This window comes from Dermacentor variabilis, chromosome 11, assembly GCF_050947875.1.
Source record: "Dermacentor variabilis isolate Ectoservices chromosome 11, ASM5094787v1, whole genome shotgun sequence".
Taxonomy (NCBI): Eukaryota; Metazoa; Arthropoda; class Arachnida; order Ixodida; family Ixodidae; genus Dermacentor; species Dermacentor variabilis.
The window spans coordinates 42,135,883-42,161,720 of record NC_134578.1 but is presented as its reverse complement, the minus strand read 5'-3'; the positions used below and the strand labels follow the sequence as shown (position 1 = coordinate 42,161,720).

At 47.1% G+C, this 25,838-nt stretch overlaps 1 long non-coding RNA gene across 1 annotated transcript; it reads left to right on the top strand.

Annotated features, from left to right (window-relative positions):
• Window positions 1–20,089, top strand: LOC142563704 (uncharacterized). The gene is made up of 3 exons (XR_012824388.1): window positions 1–115; window positions 18,612–18,694; window positions 19,979–20,089. It is a non-coding gene; the product is annotated as an uncharacterized LOC142563704 (long non-coding RNA).
• Window positions 20,090–25,838: the final 5,749 nt, after the last annotated feature.

Sequence of the window (25,838 nt, the reverse complement as noted above, 5' to 3'; positions counted from 1 at the left end):
AAATACATAAGTGACCGTCCAATGGGGCCACCAGCACCACATCCGGAGAACCACCTTGCTTCTCTGCGGAAGCACCTTCGGAGCTAACATTTACAGAAGCAGGTCGCCGGGACAAGTGAGTGCAAAAGTAAATGCAGTATAAGTCCAGTGATGTTTTTTCAATAAAGTGTGATGATATGCTACGTAGTATGGTGCTTTACAAATTGATTCTTTATGGAAAGAAAATAGCCGCATCTTGGCCACATGTATATACAGACTGTACACTGCACAAGACTCAACATCACATAAAGATCCGAACAGCAATGGCTACTCCTTCAATTCATCACACAATTTGCCTTTGATGTGCTGTGCCCACGATGATATCCAACGCAGTGCCCACCGTGCCGCCCAGCACCCACCGTGCCGCCCAGCACCCACCGTGCCGCCCAGCACCCACCGTGCCGCCCAGCACCCACCGTGCCGCCCAGCACCCACCGTGCCACCCAGCACCCACCGTGCCACCCAGCACCCACCGTGCCACCCAGCACCCCCGGTATCGCCCAGCATCCACTGTGCCCAGCAACCACCGTGCCACCCGTCACCCACCGTGCCACCCGTCACCCACCGTGCCACCCAGCACCCACCATGCCACCCGTCACACCCCCCCCCCCCCCGCATGCCACCCATTAGCATAATCCACCATGAAGATGGATGATGGATTCCACTATGCCCAGCATCGGGCAAATTTTCATTGGGGTGGCCACAATTAGTACATGACAGGGGTAGTTGGAGAAGTATGGGAGAGGCCTTTGCGCTGCAGTGGGCGTAACTAGGCTGATGATGATGCGACTACCGGCCACTATGCCGTAAACATAGGCAACATTTATAATTATAACATTTTTAATGTGATAATTACCTTTTCTTAAGTTTCTATAGAACAACTGGTCACCACATTTGAGCTACCTAGCTGTCACTTTGCATATGAGCTAGCTAACAGCCAATAACTGTTCGCACAATCTAGTGATGTCTGCCTGCAATAATATGTGACAACACAACATTATCTCCGCATTAATTTGTCGCGGTTGCTTCTCCACGGCGCCAGTCTGGGACAGTGATATTGCATAAAGCAGGTTAAAAATGGCCCTTTACTGCCGATTGATAAATATCAAGGCCAGATATATATTACAATACCTGGTAACATGTTCGCCATAATATGCGCAATGTTTCTTGTCAGGTAGATTTTTGCAGTAAATTCACATTAGTACCACGTTTCTGTGCATCAGTTGTCGAATTTGTACACGTAAAATCCGAAGTAGGCGTCGCCTTCATTATCACCACTCATATGTTCATGCTTGAACTGCTGCAGAACAGTAGCTGCACCTGCCACAGCACTGGCGATAACAGAGTGTGAGTGTAGTCGTGACAGATGGTGCGTGTACTACTCCGCCGCAGAGGAATTGATACGGACTGGTACTCCTTTCACATCCTTTTACAGTGAACATTCGCTATTCGGCAGTATGCAACATTCTTTGTCTACACAGTTGTTTCTTTATTTATATCGGGCAGAGTCCCAAAGACAAACAACAAAGTGTGTCAATGAAAATGCAAGTCAAACTATAGACGCGAAGAAGCTGTCTGCTCTTCTACCACATCTTTCATATAAAAGCATTATTCCGGATAGTGTTTTAAGTGGAGGGGATCACAACATTGTTTTAATTGTGCACCGTCATTAAAGATGATCTTAGTGCTGCTGTCTCATAGAGGCCACACCAGAGCCTTTTCCGCAGATTTTCTCATATTCACCAAATAGTGTGCATTTTGGTCCTCTACACATTCCTCCTGCAGAAGCCCAAGCACACAAACCACTGTTCAACGCAACTTCACTGGAAGAACGCAGGGGTTACTGCACGTCGATTTCACCCGCCGCTCTCTACAGGGCACCGCACTTCCGATCGCGATGGAGCAGGATTCACATCAAAATTACTGAGCGCGAATGCGACCTTCTGGTAACTTGCGCAAAGGAGCCAATCGCGGTCCAGAATTTCGACACGGATCACGCAACGTGATCAGGCAAATGTGACACCAGTATCAGGCAACGAATGTTAGCGTCAATTGCTACGACTCCGCCATATCCCTGGACGAGCTGAAACCTGCCTTATTTAAAGCTTACGCAGCTGTTTCTCTGTAGGCGACTTCATAATCTTTCGCTACAACATTAATGGTCGGGACAGCACCGTGTACGTTTTAATCCCTACCCACTAGGACGTGCATTCGGACATTTCGCCACCACAGGAGGACACCCTTTTCTGACGGTACTGCGCCAACAACTAAGAGGACGCCATGCAAGCTGTGATCAATAATGTGTCCAACAAGCAAAATCGTTTTCTCCATGGAATGAACGATGCTAGCATTCTGGGCCTGACCTTTTCCGCATTGATCGTTACACGTTAAGTGCGAACACACGGCTCAGTTTTTTGTAAATTTCTGCGTGCACATCGCAATATCTATAGTGCAGGCCAAGAACAGCCTGCACACTGTGGTCCTCAAAACCACCGGTACATTCAAGCTGCAAATTTTATCTCGTTTCTTACATCGCTCTATTACAATAAAGTCACATTGGAGCGCCGAATCATAATACGGCTATGTACGCGTATGTCGTGAAAATGGCCCTCAGTAAATTCAGGACACATCGTAGAAGGGTACTTCGAGCACATTTCTTCTTAAGATAAATAATTTTAGTTAGTGTGTGTTCCATAATTTCTCGCATGGTGAATACACTTCGCAAAGCGACCGAGCTCGCCAAGACTGACACTGTCTGTAAGAAAGAATAGTCAGCGACTTCACCCCCAGCACAAGACCTTACTTTCAATGTAGAGGCTTGAAAAATGTACGGCAACGCATTTGTACTTGTTAGCTGTTGAACCCGGAGTACGAAGCCTTCGTTGATGCCAAGCAATTTTGATGCTGCCATGAAGTCGTCCCGGCACCGCCGCTGTGTTCCTTGCGCTGATGGCCTAGACAGTCACAAGAATTGCCAGCCAGGAGGAGAAATAAAGTATTTTACCTTCATCCTTCGCCTATGTATCGCTAACAGCGCACGTACCATCGTCATGAGAGCTGGCAAAGGTAACATTTGGTTTTATAGCAGTAGGCAGGGCAGCCGCTTTGACGCAGCAAGTTAGAGTGTGTTTAAGCTAGAAGATTTATTCACCGTAAGTTTGCTACAGCGTGTACGAATAATATGATGCAACGTTTGAACGGTCAATGTAGCATCATCAACACCGAGAGGAAAATTTAAAATTACCATCCTAAACGCACTTTTCTCGAAGTATCAAACGCCTGTCATTGGGTTCTCTAGGGCTCTATAATTGGCCAGTAGTGCACATGGGTGTCAGAGAACATCTATTACATCCTTACCACTACGTTTATTACCAACCACCTGAGGGAACCAAAATTACGAATAGCGGTGAGAAAAGCGATAGCAATCTCGCGACATATCCTGCTGAATTTGTATAAGCGCAATGCGCTTTAATGTCGTCGTATTATGCCACATTGCTATTGGCCGTTTTCACGGCTGTCCCTTAGGCACTTCCACGCTCTCTCACGTGGTGGCGCGTCCATTGCTTGCCTCAGCTGCCTCCGTTACCATTGTGTTTACAATAGATGTATACATGATGCCGGTGCGGTTCTGCAAGTGTCTGATTCGCCCAATATCGTAAAACATGACTGGCTGGAGATTTGGGGAAACTTTGGCTGCAGCTCCAAAGGATATGTAGGCGCTTTCGGCGCTCTTTGCGCGTCGTTTAAACGCCGCGATCAGCGTGTATGTTGCTTTTCATAAATGCGATACTAAACATGAATTTGAAGCTATCCTAACGTACCGCTTACGAATTGAATCACTGTAAATGTGTTTATGGCAGCAAATCTCGACGTGGCGATAACCAGCCGCATTGACACTGCCTTCAAGACCGCCTTCAGTGGCTTGGGATTCAGCTATTTCTGCTGGCATCCCATTCAAGCATGTCTCCAGATATCAAGAACCCTACCGTGCTGGGACGCAGAAATCGCCTGTGAACTATATCGTCAAGCCTGTCAGGCCACCTATGGAGCAAAGCCTCGTGGTCGTGAAAGTGTCCACATACACCTACCGTAGCCGTATTACGACCCACTGATGCTCTCTTTACCATCAGTCACCAGGATGGCTCCTCTTTTGATGGGGGGCGGTTGTAGTGAAGCACTCGGCACAGCAGCCGCATCGCCAGTTCTCCGGAGAGGCGCGAGCTCAAGATTGCCTGAGCTTTCCTGCTTCAAACACTTCCTACGCTGTCTTCTGCTGTCGTGCACCGTGCTTTGTCAGCTTTAGAATTCATTTGTTGATTTATTTCCTCAAATGTTTCTTGTTGAGACATTACATGAGCGAGTGGCCGGCTAATGGCAAAGAAAGATAGTACAAGTCACAAAGGAATGATTTCAGTCAGCCGCTTAAAATGTTAGTGAGTGGGTCAATGACAATGGCAGCTTCGGTGGGCAGGCCATTCCTGTCTCGTGCTGTGCGCAGGAAAAATGAGTGCTGACAAGTCACGGTTTGCGCTTGTGGGAGTTATACAGTGCTACAGTGTCTGATGCGGGTAATGCGGTGGTTTTTATTTATGTACAGGTTTTTAAAAGGCAAAGAACGGAAAAACACATGAAAAAAGTTAACACGTGCTATCCTCGACGTGAGACTAGAGAGGGTAAATTTGTTTAGGCTTTTATTGCAATGATTCTTGAATTCTACGAATGATTCCACAGAATTAATCCTGTCGGGGAGCTCTGAACCGACTCGAGAGTGTGTGTATGGTTATTGCGGTGGGCGTCAAAAAGTTCATTGACATATTGTTGTTTTGTCCGCACAAACGTTTGCAAAGCATGTGGTTAAATAGAGGAATAAGCGACGGAAAGCTTACGGCATAGATAACGTACGGTACGATGAGCTGAATTTATTATGTGGTTAGCATATTAGCTGCAAATTAGGTGAATCGATGATGATGATGCATGCCATTCAAAGGCGCAAGCGTCAGTTATGGCCAAAGAGCATAATGACAAATGACAATTATTTGCGCATGCAATGTGCAGGAAATGATCAAATTCAGTTGCGTAGATGTGATGGAGCTGTACAAAGGCCTAATGTCGCTGTAAACTGGGTAAAATATGTAAGGATCAAAATATTGGCAGTGACTCACGATAAAAAGGAGCATAAAGGTTTCGGTATAAAGTATTGATATAAAAGGATCTATACAAGCACAACTACATCCGCAGGGTTCTTGAATAAAAGCAAGAGCTGAGAAAAACTTGCTGCCAAAAAAAAACATGTCAGTGCAGCTACAGCCTCAAAGGTGATGCTGTGCTATATATCACCCGAAAAAAATTATTTCTAAGAGGTTAGCGCCGCATATCAAGCTAAAACTATTTCGAGGTTAGAAAACGGTTTGCTACTAATAAAAATGATGGCTGAAGGGAAAATACGCTGACGATGATCAATACAGCACTTCGGATATTCAGACCTTCGTTAACTGTATCTTGCATCTTAAGTTGAACAAATGTCTTGCCTTTAAAGAGACAGTGCTCCAGCGGTCCCTGTATTTCTCCACGTACTGACTTAATCCCGAAAATCGACAGAACGATTTGCAGTGGCTTGCGCGGTACTAGCACCTTGACAACTTAGAGATTGGTTGGTGAATACCTGGCACATTTACAAAGTGAGGCTGGGAACTGCTACGCAAGAAGCGACAGAAAGTTAGGACATTTTTGTATAAAGACGTCTCCGTGTGTTGTGGCGACCCAAATGCTGCAAGACAACGCCATTCAGTTTTTGTACATGTTTGTGTGTGTGTGAGGGATAAATCACGCTTGAAGGAAAGCTGTCAAGTAACACAAATATTCCAAAGTACCTTGCATTTTCAGGATTTCCAATCAAGTAAAGCAGATGGAGCTGCTCTTAGGCGCAAAAAGGCTTTTTTTTCAGCCCCACATAGCAGTTTATTTCATTAAAGAGCAACTTGTCTTATGAAAAACAAAAAGAAAAACGAATGCGGTGTCAGTCCCCGCATCAGTTGTATGGAGCGCGCAACCAAGGTAGTATACAATATAGCCAGTATGCCTGCCAGCTTTTAAGTTGAGCCACAGGAAGGTGTTAACACAAGGCGTGCTCCAGAAGAAGAATAATGTGCACAATGTTAAAAAAGGGATTTTTTCTTGGACCATGGCACCAGCGGACATCGGTCCATTTTGCTTTAAAACCGCTAGTGTAAAATTGTGCAAAGTGGTGCGTTATCCTTTAGATGTTCTCTTGTTTTCTCATGTTTTCTGCCCGTACCGCATTTTCCTGTGCACAGTACCCCAACGAACACCTCGTCTGGTTAACCTCTCTGTTAATCACTTCTTATTTTCAATGCATCCTTATCACATTCACTGCCTTACTAGCGAGTGCATCCCGCGTTCGCACAAACAATCTCATCGGCAACCATGATTCTCACCGCACACATGAAATCATTCAGGCTGCCCCGTAAGCGCGGGACCGCACTGCATGTCTTAGCAAGGCACCTCTCAGTATATCGCGGAAATCACTTTTTGGCTGGACAGTTCGCTTGCTGTAATTCTTATACGGGTCTCGTTTGCAGCGATATGAATGGATGTTATTCTTATTTATTGCGACGTTCTTTGTGTACATTCCACATGTAATATATGTCGTTCTCAGTAAATATTCCCACACAAAATTCAGCACCTGTCTTTCTTTGGTTCTAAGTTTTATCCTGAACAATAGGTCATGCTCGTATACTTTTATTTGTGGTATTAAATTTCAAATGGAGAGCAATTATTTCCTTCTTTCCTTATATTTCTTGCGTCTGCGGTGAGACTTCGAAGTTGTATTTAGACATAAAGCCCTAGGCTTTACACTAGCTATATCTCAGCCACTTTCTGTTTGCAACGAATCAAATCGATTGTTTTTGCGTTCCTGAAACAAACAATAGTACTTCACCTGCTTTTCTGAACTAGTGCATATTTTACTATTATCGTTATGACATTCGCAAAGGGTCGCGCCTTGGACGTCGGCGTGTTGTGCACATTTACGAAAGCTGTTCCATTTGGCATTAACGGTTACCGAATGGATGACACGTTATCACTCAATATTGCGGTTTACGTGGCCGCCAACATTGAAGGCTTGGGTTGCTACATGTGCAGAAATACTCAGAAAACTGAGCATTGTCGTTGCCCTAATGTTGGAATATTCTGCTCATATTGCGAAGTTTGTGGCTGCACTTACGTCTTGCGGCTGTACTTTATTTTCTCCTGTAATGTGTATTGCACTGTAAAGAATGTGAAGTTTATTGATAATTCAACATCCGCTCACTGGTCCCTACACATTTACGTTTAAAAATATTCCTACTGCCTTTCTTTGTGTTCTTACCGTTAGGCTCTATATTGTTTTGTGGTACGAGATTTAGTAGTTCAAGTAACGACATTTTGCAAAGCTGCACATACGTGCATCGAACAGCACGTCTCAAAGTTTAGCTGGAACTTCTTCAAACCACTCGCAGTGCACAAATTCTTACTGACGTTATCACTATTGTACGTGTACGAAGGAGTTCACAAAGCTGACACCTGTACAACTAAAGCATAGAATGTGTAAAGGGTGACATTTCGACGCTGTCCTTAAAGGCAGAGGTACGCAGAACTTCCACTACCTCGATTTCAACCATCTCCCTGTCGCAGGACATAAAGCATTGCCTTTGCTCCTCCTAAATGTATGAAAAGAACTCATGATGAAAAATTACCTATTCGATTGCTCAGAACATTGAAACTGAACTAATACATCGCAACACGCGCTCTTAAACACAGCCTATTTTTTGCTGTCTACTAAACAAATTATCGTTAATCATCAGAAACTATTACGGAGTGAATGTAGGGAAGGTAACCCTTTCGTGTGACGTGAATGGCGGCAGGCGAGAGCAACAGGCATGCAAGGCATGCCCGTTTTGCCAGCAGAGAAAAACGACGGCGAAGAGCGAAACACTCAGCTAACGCTCGAACGCGCCTGACCATTGGCGCAGTGCCCTCGGATGACAGTGTCAGCTGGAGAAGCTCTTCAGAGCTCTCAGTCACTGACAGCTTTGACTCCCCCGAATTCACTACCAACCAATCGCCACTCGCATTGAACTCGCCATCACGAGAACCAACATCCGACGAAACAACGCAAGCCGCTGCTACATACAGACTACGTATAGCTCTAATCAGTGGCTCGAAGTGGTGCGCTGTTAGCTGTTTTAGGTGTTTTACTCCTCAGTTTTACTCCTCAGGGGAGAGTTTCGAATGTTCACCCTAAAATGCGTAGCGTTGACTTTCCCATTTGTATGCAATTATAAGAGCGCGCAATTTACCCGGAAAGACACCACTAAGTTTTCGAAACACCGACTGGTGCATTTGGTAATTTTAACTCTTTACCTAAAGGTACTTCACGGATATGAAGAACGGCATTTAGTAGGGCGGGAGGCAAGCAATACACACTACGCGTCTGATATGCGGCGAATGTCTGATATGCATCCAAAAGAAGCAACATCAATAAATTGGTAAATACGTACATTGCCATGTCACTGCGACCGCTGGTAGTTCGGTTGCAATATAATTCAAGCCGGTCATAAGTGACAACAGGCAACAACAGCAATTAATAAAACGCGTAGGGGCATCGCATGAAAGCACTATTGGATCCCTATTAATCGCGGTGATGGGAGTCACCAGACACAATCGAAAGCATCGAGGGGGATACTTTAGCATGTTTTTATGTTTGTGACTTCTCATTGTTGCTACCATATGCATGCAGAAATTCCAATGTTCCGTAAATTCGACATTGGAAAATTCAACATTCGACAGGAAATTCCGGGGCCAATTCTGACACTGTTGGCAGGTAAACAAGGTGACTGTCAAAGCTCCTCTATCGAAGCGGTCTCCACTATTTACAGATTTCGAATATGAAGCAAGTGGTGCACGTGGGAAGCTAAAATATACGCAGTACCGTTCAATTTAGACAAATGGCCGTGAAAGCGACTGGCAGCTTACGAGATCGGCAGAACATCAACGCTGATACTGCGTCGGGTCGTCGCTTCCCGCGTTCTACTTCTTTATTATCAAGTGTTCAATATGAATAAAGAGTCATTTAATATATGTATGTCCCGAAGAGAACAACTCCGATTTCTAGGTAGGGCACTGGAGACAACCTCCATTTCAGTGAAATCAATGGCGTATAAGAGCCTGGTTACAACGCAGCAACACAGGATGGAACCCGCATCGAAAGACTTAAACATTGCATTAGAATATATTCAAAGCGGACGCTCCGGTTCACCTACACAAAGGATTCAAAGAATCGCAGCGTTTCTGATAGCGTTGCCACGTGAAATGGCGAAACTTGCACAGGGGGATCGGCCATGAATCTGGCAGTGAAAAAATCTGTTATTTTTTATGAAATAAATTAAGGCGAAGTGGATTAAGTATCTTGCGAATGAAATTTAAATAGCCTACTGTTACAGATATACCTACTCCATTATGTGAGTATTACATAAAAAGTAATTCTTGCATATATTTTTTTCTCTCACGCACAAAGATGCACAGGGCTTCACAAACCTTCATGCGGCATTAACTCAGTTCGGTAGCCCGAAAGGAAAGACTTAGTGGTGTCGAATTCAATCTAAAACTTTGGAAAGGGTCTTTTATATTTTTGCGTTGAATACTGCAACAGCGACATGTAAAAAATATTGCAGAGATTTATTCCGTTGCAGAAATGACGCAAAAGTGACATAGCCAGACAAGATTAGTGGAAGTAAAAGTTCAATAAGGGAGTTCTGTACTGCAGATTCTTAACTATTACTCCAATTTTTCGCTACAGTACTATTTATACTTCCAAGCAAAACTGAGATAAAGGAAAGCAGACGTTAGAAATGATCGTTGCGTTAAGGTATTTTTGAGAGTATATTTTCTGAATCGCACAGCAGAGAGTAAAGCTGTCGTAGGTAAAAAAGGGATTGCAGGACCCTCTTTAGATGCCATTGCGAGAGCATCTGCATATTCATTTAACGTCACACCTTCCCTAATATTAAGCGAAGGAGACTTAAGTGTCTTGGGCGAGGGAGGTAGACAGCTTCTAATGAATACGACAATTTCGATATGGTTAGTGAAGAACAGGGTGAGTGGAAATCAATACACTGATATCAGGGTAGTGTTGGGTACAGAGATAATATAGGTATAGCGGAACAATTCGAACGCATATTCTGTTGTGATACCTTTAGCATACCTATGTTTAGCTAACACCTGCAGCAGAAGCTACGTTGTCTAGAATTTTACCTCTGAAAAAGGAGTTCAATATATTATTCTTTGGGAGATAGTCTCTTTCTCGCAATTATTTGTCTTCAACTCTTGTGTCATTGTAGGTCGCTGTGCCTCCCTGTGGATTTTCAGCCTTGAGCATCAGTTTTATGCAATTATTTCTAAGATTTGCAATTACCTTACTCTCGCCCAACAGTTAGCCTGGTCAGCTGAGTGAGAACCACTGCAGAGACAGCTCAGTTCTTTTGATGATGGACAATATTTTATTTCGTCGTTTACTCCACCTTTACGACAGCGACGAACCGATCAAAATCCCTTAATGCTATATCAATAGCGCTAGGACTGAATACACTGAAGAAGGCGATGAGTTACCGATTTCGCCTGGTAAATGAGTAGCCCCATTTCGATCTCTGTCGGACGAGTTGCTCCAACGAATGTAACAATGACGATTTTTCTGTGGGTCTTCTTGTTCTCAGGTAAGCAATGAAACGAAATACGGACGGGCTCCGGCCGGAGAAAACGTTTTTAATAGGGCTAGAGTCGACCAGATCAACTTCTAGGACACGCGATTGCGCAGTGATCCCTTGCTTCGGAACAGCTTTGCGGGATCCCACACTTTCTCGTCCGGGGATGTTGTCATGTTATAAGTTCCTTTTCCTTCTATATGATGACCTCATAAACTTAACAAGCTCCGTCTACTTTGTGGCCCCTGGATGTCACTCTAGTAAAGCTAAAGATGCTAAATAGGTTAGGCATTCTTTTTGTATTTGCATTGTAGCACACTAACATACCTTTTTCCCAATAATTGTAGAGCTCTAGAATTCCCTTCCAAGTCACATTATTCACAATCTGCGCACTCATTTCTGTCGGTACTGAAATTGTATCTAAAGCCAATATGAGAAAGACGAACGCATTGTTCGACCTTGACTGAGCGTTCCTCAAAAATTTATAAAAAGCGGGTTTTCTTGCCGCAGCTTCTTTCACTCGCGCTGGTGGCCGTACGGCCCTTCGCACATTTCAGTGCGCGGTGTTCGTAAACGTTTATACATTGGGTGCACGTATTATTATTCTTCAGTGCATGCGATTCTGTTTGTGTATTACTCGACACAGCCATTCTGCATTTTATAACTGCTTCTTTCACTTCACACCGCGTACATAATGTATGCTTAACTTTTGTTTCCTGGTATGTACCTTTTGCTTACATGGTGTGTCGAATGTAAACATCGCCTTCTTTTTCAGAGCTTAATGCATCCTCGTGGGACATAACATTACGCCTGTGCTTTTGGAATGTCTACTCCTGTATGAACCTTTCAACGCTTACAGCATTGATAAATAAAAAAAATATAGGGACCGGTATATACGTGAAAAATGTACGTAGATGAGAATTAAATCAACTGTGCGCCCAAACGTGCGCTATGTCTAAGAGGTTTAAATTATGCCTGATGAATCCAACAAAATAAATATTGTACTCGAGTGAACAGGCAGTGAAAATGGCAGAAAGTTCGCTCAGAACATACGGGCCATATAGATTTGGCCAAGAAGAATAAATCTTTCAGAACGCGATATTTTACGCTGAAGCAATGATGCGCTTGAAGTCGCGGATTTGTTTCAATGAGCACATTTATGTAGTTTATGTTTCACTGCGACATTCCATAGTGAAGAAAGCCGGTAAGCGAAACAAGTGCAACTAAGTCTTTTCAGTAACTGCGCATTAGCCGAAACTCTTCTGTTTCTTATATCTCCAGCGCCATGAGCGCTGGCGCTGAACGTGTGTGCCATCCTCTTCTCTCACTGCAGAACCCTCCCCTGCAGGTACACCAGGGGAGAGCGTTGGGCAGGAAGTGTGATGCTGTCCTCTTCAGAGCTCCGTTACAGTACATGCACCAGATGTTCTAGCTAACTTTACTAAAATCCTTAATGGCAAGGAAGTAGAAAAACGCCACCGAATGTACCTGGTTGGACGCTGTATGGCAGCAAGACAGAATATTTTTTTGCGTTCTGTCTAATTGAAGATTCTTGAATATTTTAAAACAATTTCTGGAGTAAACACTTCGGGGGAAAACTTTCCATGAGAGAGCTGCGAACAGCTGTTGGAAACAACTCATTCTGCAGCGTTAGAATTTATACTTCGATCATTTCAGTTCCTCTTAGAAAAATTCCGCTAAATGCGACAAAGTAAAGAAAGGGAAATATATGCGACGTGTGCGTTTCCGAGGCTGGATAGGACTACTTTAATATGCATCGCGTATCAATGACCCCCTTAGCCTGTCGACTAAGAAGCCATATAGCGATGGAAAGCGTCGTGAATAGCAACAGAGGTGTTGACTCTCGATTTACCTCAGCGATGTGCTTGGGTCTGTCGCAGCTGTTCAAGATGCCGATTCGCAGAAGCCTGCGTCAGTGCTCTTTCACCTTCTTCGTCTGCGAGGATTCCAAGCCATATTTGCGTTCGTTCATATGCAGAATTCGTAGGGAGGACTCCAATCGCGGCACACGAACGAGCATGTCATTTGCATTACTTATACTTAGAGGTCTTTGTTTAATACCCAGAAAAAACATAGTGGAAGTTAGAAGCTATTGGAATAGGTGTTCATGCGAAGGCTCGTCACCTTTTTCATTTAGCTCAAAATTCCAGTTAGCTCAATATTAATAAATAAATAAGCAATGAAGCAGAATAAAAAAAATTCTTTCCTCTATACAATAACCCAATTTATTTATCTGCACGCGTTTTCCTAACCTGCCTTGCTATATTCTTATACCTTTGCTAGAGTTACCTGGGACACCATACATACCACTTCTAGCACATGAAAGCTCTCACGTGGTCTAGATAACGTTCCGCGCCGCACTCGCGCTGCCATCCGGTTGGGCAAGAGCACGCTTGCTTTTCATGAACGCCTGGCGGGTGTGAGCCATGGTCTGAGCTGACGTGCTCACAACGGCTCCGGATTTTATGACCAATTTTGCAGTGCTAATTATTTTTTACCGCGGTATAACTATTACCACTGTGTCTGTGAGAGTGCAGGTCATCAACCGGTACCGGTGGCTACCAAAAGCTACAATTTTTCGCCAATTTCCCGGGAATTTCCGTGGAGGCCGGCGCCGTTCGACTTAGTCTAATCGAACAGCTTGGATCTGCCCATAGCCGGGCCCAACCTCTGCGAGGAAAGGCCGTCGTCTTCGGGCGGCGGCTACACAAACAGGTCGACCGAGATGGAGACGTCCATGGTTCGGGACCCGGCAAATTCCGCCGTTAGCCAGATGTGTGTTGAAATTCAAGGGGAAGAAATTTCTTCCGAGGAATTCAACGACGATGCAGACTGGTCGCACGTAGGCCGGTGTATAAAGACCTTGGCCGGCCAGGGGACTGCCGCTCGCCAGTCAAGACCTATGACGAAGAACTTTTGCAGGAACGTGAAAGCTTCGGTGACGAGGGCAGCAAGGATGCCGGACGCTCTACCGAGGGAGGAGAGCAAGGTGATAGTGCGGCCTCGGGGCGGCCTTAACATCGCGAGGACTCAGACTGCCACCGTGGCATCAGCCATCATGACGGCGGCGAACGTATCAAGGGAGGACGGAGCAGCGGACACCTTCTGCCCCAACTTGCAACAAAACATCATGGTGGTGAGTACCCCCGACGATATGCGTGCTTCACGTTACGCCGAGATAAAATCGATCTGCATTGGTGGCAAGGAACACGTGGTTGCCGCATATCGAACCGCACCATATGGCACCGTTAAAGGCATTATTAGAGGTATCCCAATAGAGGACTCCACGGCCGCAATCGACCGGAACATTGTTAACTCGAGAAATCCCTTGGCACTTGGCGCGAAGAGGATTGGTAGCTCGACCACAGTCATCGTGGCTTTCAAGGGCCTGAAGGTCCCCAATTACGTGTGCTACGGTCCCGTTCTCACCAAGTGCAGCCTATATCGAAAACAATTCGATGTATGCAAGCAGTGCGGAAAGGTGGGCCACCGCCGTGACGTTTGTCCAAACCCTCACGTAAGGGCTTGCTTTGCTTGCGGGGCCGTTGACCCCAAGGAAGCCCATAGCTGTACCCCCACTTGCAGATTGTGCGGAGGGCCACATCTGACCGGTGACAAGGTTTGCAAGAATAGGTTCAAGGTCCCATACGCAGTTACAAGGAGACAATGGGCGCGCAAGATGGCCGAACAACAAGCGCAGCAGCAACAACGAGCATCTCTCAGAGCTGAGGAATTTCTATCGCTGATGTCAGCAACCGCAACACCTGCCGGACCAGCTGGTCGCCGAGCGTCACGTTCCGTCTCGAAGCGCAGGGCCAACGAGAGAAGACAGCGTAGCCTTAGCCGTAAGCGATCGCAGTCACGTGACCGCGTGAGCTGGGCCGATGCAGCAAGGCACGGTGCCAAGAAAGCGCAGGGGGGTGCCACCACCACCACCACCTCCAATACCGCAACGACCACCGCAACGACCAAGACAATTACCACCAGCAAGACCGTCGATGGCAACAACAACAGCACGACGAGGGAAGACGAGGCGATGAGGACGTTGAAGGAAGCCAACGAGGCACTCAGGCGCAATAACAACGAGCTCGAGACGAAAGTCAGTAGGCAAGATGCCACTATTAGCAAGATGGCAAACGAGATCATGGAAATCAAGAAGCTTCTGACGACCCGTTCCACCAATAACGAAACGCCCCAAGCGGTATCATGTGAACCAACACCCAGCATCAGCAGCGCTGTACCGTCAACATCCGCTGAGAAGGAACCGGCACCCAAGAGACGAGCGATCGAGAACCTGAAGGAGCGCAAGCTCAACGACCGGGTGGACAACCTGAAAGACAAGGTCGACCAAATCGAGGAACACCTCGACGGGCTCGAAGATTATATTAAGACAACGTTCACCACGATGACTAACGACAGGTTCGCCGCCATCGAGCGGACGTGTCAGCAGTTAACCAACGCAATACAGCAAATAACGCGGCAGTACAATCAGCAACAATCATGGCCGCTACAGCAACAGCAACAACTACAGCAGTGAAGGGTCTCGTGACCTGGCACTGGAACTGTAACGGTTTCGCTAGCAAGAAGGCAGTCTTGCAGCAACACATAACACAAGTAGCAAGCAAGCCTGATATAATCATGATACAAGAGACTCGCACTGATGCAGTGTCGCTACCCGGTTATTGGGTATACGCCGAGTCTCCAAAAGTCAGCGGCGGTAGAGGGATATGCACATTGGTTCGCAAGGGACTCACCTTCATTGAGCACGAGTTTCACAATAGTAAAATTGAATAGACTCTCATCGATGTCGTTACGGGCAAGAAACAAAAGTACAGCACCTTTCTGCTTAACGTCTACAGTAGCCCTTCACACTGGAAGCAAAAATTCAAGACGCTCCTTCACAGAGCCAGTACCGTGGCGGGGACTCACAGGCTCATCGCCTGCGGGGACTTCAACGCGGCACACCCGGCATGGGGATATAACAAGCAATTGGCCAAGGGGCGAGACCTGTTCCAAGACACATTAGACCTGGGCTTCACCCTCATCACAGACCCGACTGATCCTACAAGGATTGGGAACTCTGTGTCCAGGGATACGACGCCGGATCTCACGTTCGTGAAGAACGATGAGAAGGGGAATATCTCCTGGCGCAACACGGGGTCAGAGCTCGGCAGCGACCACTACATCGTAGAGATCATCATACCGGAAGAGGTCAAGGCCTCGGAGGACACCAGAAAACATAATTTTACGGATTGGGATGCCTTCCGTAGCCTGTTACCAGCGGAGATGGAGGAAATCGAGAACATAGAAGAATGGTCCGCCCACACCGCGGGGAAGGTCAAGGAGGCGACCAAAATCATAAAAACGGATGAGCAGGTCGACAAGGTTGACAGCCGCCTCGCGCATTTATTCGAAGCAAAGCAATCTATCCTAAACAGGTGGAAGAAGCAGCGACTAAATCGGCGCCTAAGGAAGAAGGTAGCGGAGCTGAATCGCGCCATCGAAGTTCATTGTCGGCTGCTCTGCACGCAACAATGGAACGAAATCTGTAATGCTGCGAACGGGCAGATGCATTGCGGCAAAACCTGGAACTTGATGCGGCATCTGCTCGACTAGACGAAAACAAAATCCCACGAACGCGACCGCCTCGCAAAGATCATTCACAGAGCAGTCAAGGAAAACGGCGAAACCGAAGTAATCAGGCGCATAAACAGCAAATACCTTCCGGTTACACCCACGGAAAGGCATCCTGACTACGGTGGTCAAGCCAACGAGAAGCTCGACCGCGATATCAGCGTCGAGGAGGTGCGAGCGGCCCTGCACGAACTAAACAGCAAGTTGGCGGCCGGCCCGGATCACATCTCGAACAGAGCGCTCAAGAACCTCAGCGATGTGGCCATCGAAAACCTCACCGGTTACTACAACAAGTGCTGGAGAGCGGGGTCACTGCCCCAGCAGTGGAAGACTGCCAAGACCATACTCATCCCCAAACCAGGCAAGCCGCCGAACACGGACAACCTACGGCCCATCTCGCTCACGTCCTGCGTGGGCAAGGTGTTGGAGCTCGTCCTCATGTGTAGGTGGCAGGATTACCTGGAGGAGTCGGGACTATACCCCACCACGATCATCGGGTTTCGGCGTTCCCTCGGCACCCAAGACGCGATGATTCTGTTGAAGAAAGATATCATTGACGATGACACCCTAACGAAAGACAACAAGGCCATTCTGGGGCTGGACCTGCAGAGCGCCTTCGACAAGGTGAAGAACTCTGCGATCCTAGCCCAGGTGTCCAGACTCAACATGGGTGCTAGAACGTGCAATTACATCAAGGACTTTCTGACGGGGCGGACTACCGAGCTCTCCGCCGGCGATCTACGGCTCCAAGAGAAGAGGCTCGGCAGTGTTGGGACCCCCGAAGGCTCGGTCATCTCGCCCTTCTTATTCAACCTCGTTATGATCGGGGTGGCCAAGCGACTCTCTCGCGTCGAGTGCGTCGGGCACACCATCTACGCCGATGACATCACGCTGTGGGTTCCGGGAGGCAGCTATGGCCACATTGAGAGCACGCTGCAAGAAGCCCTCGACGCGATTGAGGACCAGCTGAACGGTTCCGGTTTGATCTGCTCACCGAGCAAGTCAGAACTGCTGGTGTTACCACCGATGTACGTCAGACGTAAGAAGAGCGAAGCGAGGGATTACGAGGCCATCAAGATCGTGACGAGAAACGGCCACGTAATCCCGGAGGTTGACAAAATCCGGGTGCTCGGCATGATTATAGACAAGCGACGGGGCAACGGCGAGACTATTTCCCGCCTTACAGCCAAGATTACCAACGCCATACGTCTCATCAGACGGGTTGCCAACCGCAAGGCCGGGATGAAGGAGGAAAGCTTGATTCGGCTTGTGCACTCCTTCGTAATCAGCCACGTCACCTACGTTGCAGCCTTCCACAACTTAATGCAATGTGAAAGGAATAAAATCAACGCCCTGATACGCCGAGCTTACAAGGCGGCGCTCGGACTATTCGAGTGTACGAACATCAACAAGCTCCTGAGCCTGGGGGTACACAATACCCTCGACGAAATTGCGGAAGCGCAACGGACCGCCCAGCTGGAGCGGCTCTACATGACCGAAGCCGGCAGGCGCATACTTCAATACTTGGGCTTCACGCCCGGAGCGAAAGCGGCGAGTAGCGACGTTTCTGTCCCGGACGGAACCCGGCACCGGATTCGGGTGGACATCATCCTGAGAAACATGATGATGATGATAATGATGATGATGATGTTTGAGGTTTAATGGCGCAAGGGCCTAGTATGGCCAAAGAGCGCCATGCTAGTGGTAATGAATATGTCGCGGTGTGATGGGCTCTGTGAATTTAATGTAACCTGGCTGTAAAGGGGCCTAAAAGAGTGTGTAAATTGCATAAAAATTTCAGGTAATAAAATTATGGCAATGATTAATGACATGTACTATGATCACTGAAATGCATTAAAAAGAATGCTGCATTATATAAAATATGCGAGATGCTAAAATTGTTAAGAGCACTACTGCCTCACCAGAGCCCTTGAAACGCAAGGGCCGAGAGGCATGTGCTATGCGAAATAGCTTTCACAGCGGCATCCTCTGGAGAGAGGGGACGCTATGAACGTATAGGGCTAATTACATGTAACACAACATCTTTCAGGAAGTCTAGAACTGAGTTGGTGTCAAAGAGCGGTTCTGGGCCGAGTAACATTACAGGATGAAGGGGAATGTGCTGCCGGTATGCTAACGGAAAATGTTTCTTTCTGTCAGATTCGGCTTTCCGACACGCCCGGAGGACATGGAGGACGGTCAGCCTCTTACCGCATCTCCCACAGGTTGGGGGCTCATTTCCAGTGAGTAAAAAATTGTGGGTGCCAAATGTGTGTCCTATTCTTAGACGGCAGAATAGGACATCTGTTCGGCGTGATTTTGTTGCAGAAGGCCAGAACCCTAATTGTGGCTTTATTATGTGCAATTTATTATTTGTTTTCATGTCCCACGAGCGTTGCCAGTAGTTTCGCAGTTTTCTGCGCAAGTAGGGCCTCAGATCTGTGTCAGAGACTGCTGCGGTAGAATTTACAGAATACGATGCAATTGATACAGCCATCTGGTCCGCCAGAACATTGCCTTCGATGCCCCTATGACCCGGCACCCAGCATATGATGACATGCTGGTTACATATATACGTTTTACATAGGACGGAATAGAGTTCATTAATTACCGGATTTTTGTGGTTACAGAATGACATCAAGGCCTTCACAACACTTAGGGAGTCCGTATATATAACTGATTTCTCGAGTTTTGATTTCTTTATATACTTTACAGCCGACAACAGTGCGTAGGCCTCAGCCTTAAAGATGCTTGTTTCCGGATGCAGTACATCGGATTCCGAGAAGGATGGGCCGACGGCTGCATAGGACACCCCCTCGCGTTACTTTGATGTGTCTGTGTAGAACTCCGTGCAGGAGTGTTTGTATTGGAGTTCCCGGAAATGCACTTGTATTTCAATTTCTGGAGCGTGTTTTGTAACTTGCATGAAAGATATATCGCATTGTATCATCTGCCACTCCCAAGGAGGTAGCAGCTTAGCTGGGGGCATTAGGCGACGTTTGAGGATTGGGGCATCCATTTCAAGACTAAGCTCCCTCACACGCATCGAGAAAGGTTGTCTTACGGAGGGACGATTCCGAAAGAGTGTAGAATTTGTCATATCATTAGCGGTATTAAAACACCGATGTTGGCGGTTAGAGTGCACTTTCAGAAAATATGTTTGGCTGATGTATGTTCTCTGCAGATGAAGTGACCACTCATTTGATTCTACGTATAAACTTTCAATGGGACTTGTTCTGAAAGCGCCCGTAGCTAAGCGGATTCCTAGATGGTTCACCGAATCTAGCATCTTTAGCGCACTCGGGCGGCAGAATGATAGATCACGGCACCATAATCTAGTCGTGACCGAATCAGGCTCTTATAGAGATTCATTAAGCACATCCTGTCACTACCCCACGTAGTCTGCGATAGTAGTTTAATTAAGTCCATTGTTTTCAGACATTTTTCTTTAAGATGTTTTATGTGTGGGATGAAAGTGAGTATATTGTCAAGTATAACACCTAGAAATTTGTGTTCTTTGTTTACAGGTATCTGTTGTCCACACAGTTGTAGGCAAGGATCCGGAACCAGGCCTCTCTTTCTTGTAAACAGAACACAAGAACTCTTGTGAGGATTGATTTTAAAGCCATTTTTCTCTGCCCACTGTGACACCTTGTTCAAACCATGCTGTACCTGTCTCTCGCAGACTGTGAGGTTGTAGGATTTGAAACCTATTTGTATATCGTCTACGTAGACGGAATAGAAAATAGCTGGTGGTAAAGATGCACGAAGCGTGTTCATCTTTACGACAACGAGCATGCAGCTGAGTACACCACCCTGGGGTACCCCAGTTTCCTATATAAATGTACGCGACAGTGCAGGACCTATTTTCACTCGAAATGTACGGTTCTCTAGGTAGCTCTCTATAGTATTTAACATATTGCCGCGGATACCTAGCGCGGAAAGATCGCGCAGGATTCCGTACGGCCAGGTTGTGTCGTACGCTTTTTCCATATCCAGAAACACAGATAAGAAAGATTTCTTGTGCACGAAGGCATCGCGAATGCTCGCTTCGATGCGCACAAGATGGTGAGTTGTAGATCGCCCTTTCCGAAAACCACATTGAAATGGGTCAAGCATTTTACTGGACTCTAGGAGATGCACGAGATGGCGATTGATCATTTTTTCAAATACCTTACAAAGGCAACTTGTCAGGGCTATCGAGCGGTAACTTGCCACTGAGGAAGGATCTTTGCCTTCTTTCAAAACCGGGATCACAATGGCTTCTTTCCATGCAGTCGGAAGGTATCCCGCAGCCCAAATGGTGTTGAAAATTGTGACTAGTGTAACTTGGGTGTCTTTATGTAAGTTTTTGATCATTTCATACATGATTCTGTCAGATCCCGGTGCAGAGCTCTTGCATGCGGTCAAGGCAGCTCTCAACTCGGCCATGCTAAAAGGACAGTTGTATGGTTCATTCTGTTGACATTTTCTCATGAGTGGCTTACATTCTTCTATTTGTTTATATTTCAGAAAGGATTGCGAGTAATGGTTGGCACTGGACACGCTCTCAAAGTGCTCCCCAAGTGAGCCCGCCTGAGCTTGTAGGGTATCGCCTTCTGTGTTTACCAAAGGCAGTGCATATGTTTGTCGCCGTCTTATCCTATTGGCCCTGTTCCAGGCTTTGGCCTCATCTCTGAACGAGTTAATACTCGATAGAAACTTCTGCCAACTTTCTCGTCTAGCCAGTCGGCGGGTTCGCCTGCCTTCGGATTTTGCTTCTTTAAAGTTGCTAAGATTCTGCGCAGTGGGAGAAGCGGGTAGCAAACCTAAGCCCTGTTCTGTTTTTTACGAGCGATCCTACAATCGTCGCTCCACCACGGGACACGCCGTTTGCAGGCCAAGCCTTTTACTTCTGATATGCGTTTATATGCGGCATCTATTATGAAGGCTGTAAAGGACTCGACTGCAGCATCAATTCCTAACGAAGACAGGTCAGCCCATGAGATACTAGTAAGAGATCGTAATTTCTCCCAATCAGCTGTCTCAATCTTCTACCTAGGAACGTGTGGTGGATATTCGTTGTCTTTAGGGGATCTTAGCAGTATAGGGAAGTGGTCGCTGCCGTAAGGGTTGTCGGTAACTTCCCATTCAAGTTCAGGCAGTACAGACGGGGAGACTATGCTAAGATCTATGGAAGAATATGTTCTGTTTGCAAGAGAGTAATATGTGTGTTGGTTCTTATTCAACAGACACGCACCCGAAGGAAAAAGGAACTGTTCGAGAAGACGTCCTCGCGCATCTATACGAGGGTCGCCCCACAGGGAGTTATGTGCATTGAAGTCGCCAAGAACAACATAGGGTTCTGGCAATTCATCTATAAAGGTCTGAAATTCATGTTTGCTTAGTTTATAATGTGAGGGAATATAAAGCAATCAAATAGTGATAAGTTTGTTTAGCAGAATAACTCGAACCGCCACTGCCTCAAGGGCCGTTCGTAGCTGTACACGTTGACAGGCTATGCTTTTTTGAATTATAATTGCAACACCGCCCGATGATGCTGTCGCCTCATCGAGATCTTTGCGAAAAGTAACGTACTGTCGAAGAAAGTTTGTGTATTTTGATTTCAAGTGTGTTTCCTGTAAACACAGCACTTTTGGATTGTGTTTATGGATGAGTTCTTGAACATCATCAAGATTCCTAAGTAGACCTCTGACATTCCATTGAACGATTTGTGTATCCATATTTTAAATTAAATTGGTGCTGTGTTTACGGAAACGGAAGGGATGTCTTAGATTACAGAGCCCTTTCGAGGCCCTGTAACCGGGGTTTTGCTCTTTTTGAAGCGTTCGAGGGAACCTCGCCGCTCCTTAGGCGCCTGGTGCGCCTTGAGGATAGGTGTAGTGTCTCGGCTGCGCCCACCTTCGGGGTCGAGGGTCCCTTCTCCTCGGTTGACGGAGCAGCGCTAGCTGCAACCGCCGCGGGGGCACATAGCGTAACTGCCGACTCACTGCTTGTGGGTCGGACAGCCGCCGGAGGCCGTTGTGACGCTGCCCCCTGACGCGCCACATCGGCAAAGGTTTTCTTTGGCAGGTATGCTACCCGCCTTCGTGCCTCTTTCAACGATACATTGTCTTTCACTTTTATAGTTACTATTTCTTTTTCCTTCTTCCAGGAGGGGCACGACCGCGAGTACGCGGTGTGATCCCCGTCACAGTTTACACAGTGGAGAGAGTTATTACATGCTTCAGTGGCGTGTTCAAGGGCACTACATTTCGCACATGTTTGGCGGCCTCGGCAGCTCTGCGAGCTGTGGCCGAAGCGCTGGGATTTGAAACATCTCAAGGGATTTGGCACGTACGGTCTTACACGAAGCTTGATGTACCCGGCCTCGATTGACTCGGGCAGGACACTTGAATTGAAGGTGAGTATTATGTGTTTGCTCGCAATTTCTTTACCGTCTCGCCTCATCTTGATTCTTTTGACATTTATGACATTTTGTTCACTGAAGCCCTCCAACAGTTCAGCCTTAGTGAGCTCCAGCAAATCATCGTCGGAGACGACGCCGCGGGAGGTATTCATCGTGCAGTGCGGGGTTACTACTACTTGGGTCTCCCCAAATGATACTAGTTTAGGCAGTTTCTCAAATTGTTTCTGGTCGCGCAGCTCCAAGAGGAGGTCAGTGCTAGCCATCCTCGACACCTTATATCCTGAGCCAAAAACTTCGGTAAGAGACTTAGACACAAGGAACGGGGAGATTGTTCGTACTTGTTTAGCTGGTTTTTCTGCGGGGATGACATGAAAACGAGGAAAATTGTGGACTTGGCGTCCGAAAAACTGAAAGACCTCTTCGGTGCACCCTCCTTTCTGAGGGCGATCAGGCATTTTAGGAAAAGCGTTTTCCATAAGTACAGTTGGGTTTTCGGCCGCGATGCCGACACCCACCATGGATCCCAACAGGGGGACGTGACAGGAGCTCCTGCTATAGAAATCCTGCCAACGCCAGCCGTACATCGCTGCTCTAACCAAATACAGCATAACCAAGGCTGGCCAGCTACACAAGGTTAACCCTTGCCGCCGGGCCTTAAAGGCCCGAACACCCGGCATCGGCTCAACTTCCAGGATCCCCCTTTCCCCGGACACGGCTAAGCCGCGCACGGCTACACGCGGGAGGGTCCAACCCTCGTGTGCTCGGGTCCGTGGTGTCGCAACACACCAAACACCTGCTTGCGCAGACGCCCCTGCGGGGCCGAAACATGAACCCGGAGTATAACAAGGAGAGAAGAGCGGCGAGGGCCAAGGCCCTCATCGACTTTCACGCCAAGGACGAGCACGCAAGGTTAGTGGATGCGGCAGAATACCAGGGAGACTGCGCGGCGTTCGTAGCTACCGTCATCGAGGCGTCATCCGGCGCGATGAGGGCAGCAGCGAGCTTACGGGTCCGCGAGGCGTGTCAGGCGGAGGAGGTGGCCATTGCCCTGGCCATTGCCGACCCCGGGAGCCAGACGGTGTTGTGCGATTCGCGAAGTGCAGTGCGGAATTATGAAAAGGGTAAAGTGTGTGGTGAGGCTGTGCGCGTTCTGTGCCCGGCTGACCTGAAACGACAGAATCGGCATGTTAGAATCAAGTGGTTCCCGGCGCACGCGGGCAACGATGCGTCCGAGAAGCACGATAACCACAACGAGACGGCACACGCAGTGGCGCGAGCGCTCACCAACCGCGCCGCTGCAACCGACCGTCGAACGTGGTGTAGTGCAAAGGACCGCATGACGACGTTCAATGAACTTACACAGTTCCACCGCCTGGCTCGAAGGAATTTCCCACCCCCGCACCCGGGGCTGAGCCGAGCGGAGGCGGTGCTGTTCAGACAATTGCAAACTGGTTCTTTACCCACCCCAGTGTTAATGACTCATCTATACCCTAAATATATGTGAGTGATGTGTACCGCGTGTGCCAGCGGGAGAGGGCCACCCTGACGCACATCTTATGGGATTGCACCAAGTTCCCCAATGAGGCTTCGACAAGTACAACGATTCCGCCGCGACTCGCGGCTGCGGCGGAATGCTACGACCACGAAAGTAAAACCTGGGCCATCCAGCAGGTCTCGGCGGCTCTTGAAAGACAAAGACCGAGCGAAACCGACGGAACGTTGCCCCTCAGGGCGACCGACCGCGGGAGTAACACGCGCTGGAGTTGAGTAGAGACCACCCGCTGAGAAGACGTCAGGGCCCGCGTCACGGCGCCATTTAGTCATGGTGTCGATCTGCAGGCGACTACATGAAGTTGTCTCTCTCTGTCTCATGAACACCTTTGTATTCGCCGCGAAAGCCTAACTACTATACTGGCTCATAACAAGTGACCGAGAAAATGGTCGAAAACTCCACCCCAAGAGCAGTTCCATTTGAAGCGAATGGCAGCCTATCGGATAGCGCGTTATGTGACAATGTTGTGAATTACGCTGCCTCGAACGTTGAATACATGGATCGCTGCACGTGCGCAACTACCGAGAAACTGTGTAGAAAAAAAGCCACTGACGTTGACCCATTGTTAGAACATTCAGCGTGTAATGCGCAGACTTTAGCTTTAACGTCTATTGTAGTTTTTCGAATCTCAAGTTTATTGGTTATTGAACAGCCGCCTCTAAATGCCTCCAATATAAATTTTAAAAAAGTGCCTTTCTTAACGCATTTATTCCTTGGAGTTATATTGTTTGGTTAATAGAAGTTTTAATGTTTAATGTAATCACATTTTATAAAGCTCTATATACACCAATCAAAAAGCACGTCTAGATGTTTAGCTGAAGCTTAGCGAAACCGCTCGCAGTGCACAAGTTCTTGCTGACTTTATCACAACTGAATGTGTTCGAAGGAGGTCAGCAAAACTGACATCTGTAGAACTAAAGGATAGAATGTGTAAGCCTTCAACATAGGTTCTACATATACATACGTTTCGCAAACATATTCTCCGCACAGAAAAATAAATACCACTGTAACGTTCTCAGATGAGACTTGGCCTTGTACTATTCTGAATATAAACACATGATCGCAACATTTCTAATGTCCCGCCAATAAGGAGACGCTGAGCCCCCAAAAGCATCCTCATCATAATCATAAATTGTTCCCTATTGAAAACATGCACAAAACAATCCAAAAGGAAGGCGCGTACGCACGTTCTCAATTTTGTGCCAATATTTGTGCTTTTGAAATTCGAAACTTTTGATGAGAGCACAAGCTTTAGCTAGATGAAAAAAAATTACAATAAAGAATGCATTTTTACATGGCAAACATTTTGTTTCTCTCGAAATGACCCTCGATATCCTGTAATATATTCATCATATTTGATCCCAATCTCTTATTTCAGGCTGCGAACAATAAAATAAAATCAGCATGTAATTAGAAATTTAGTTTT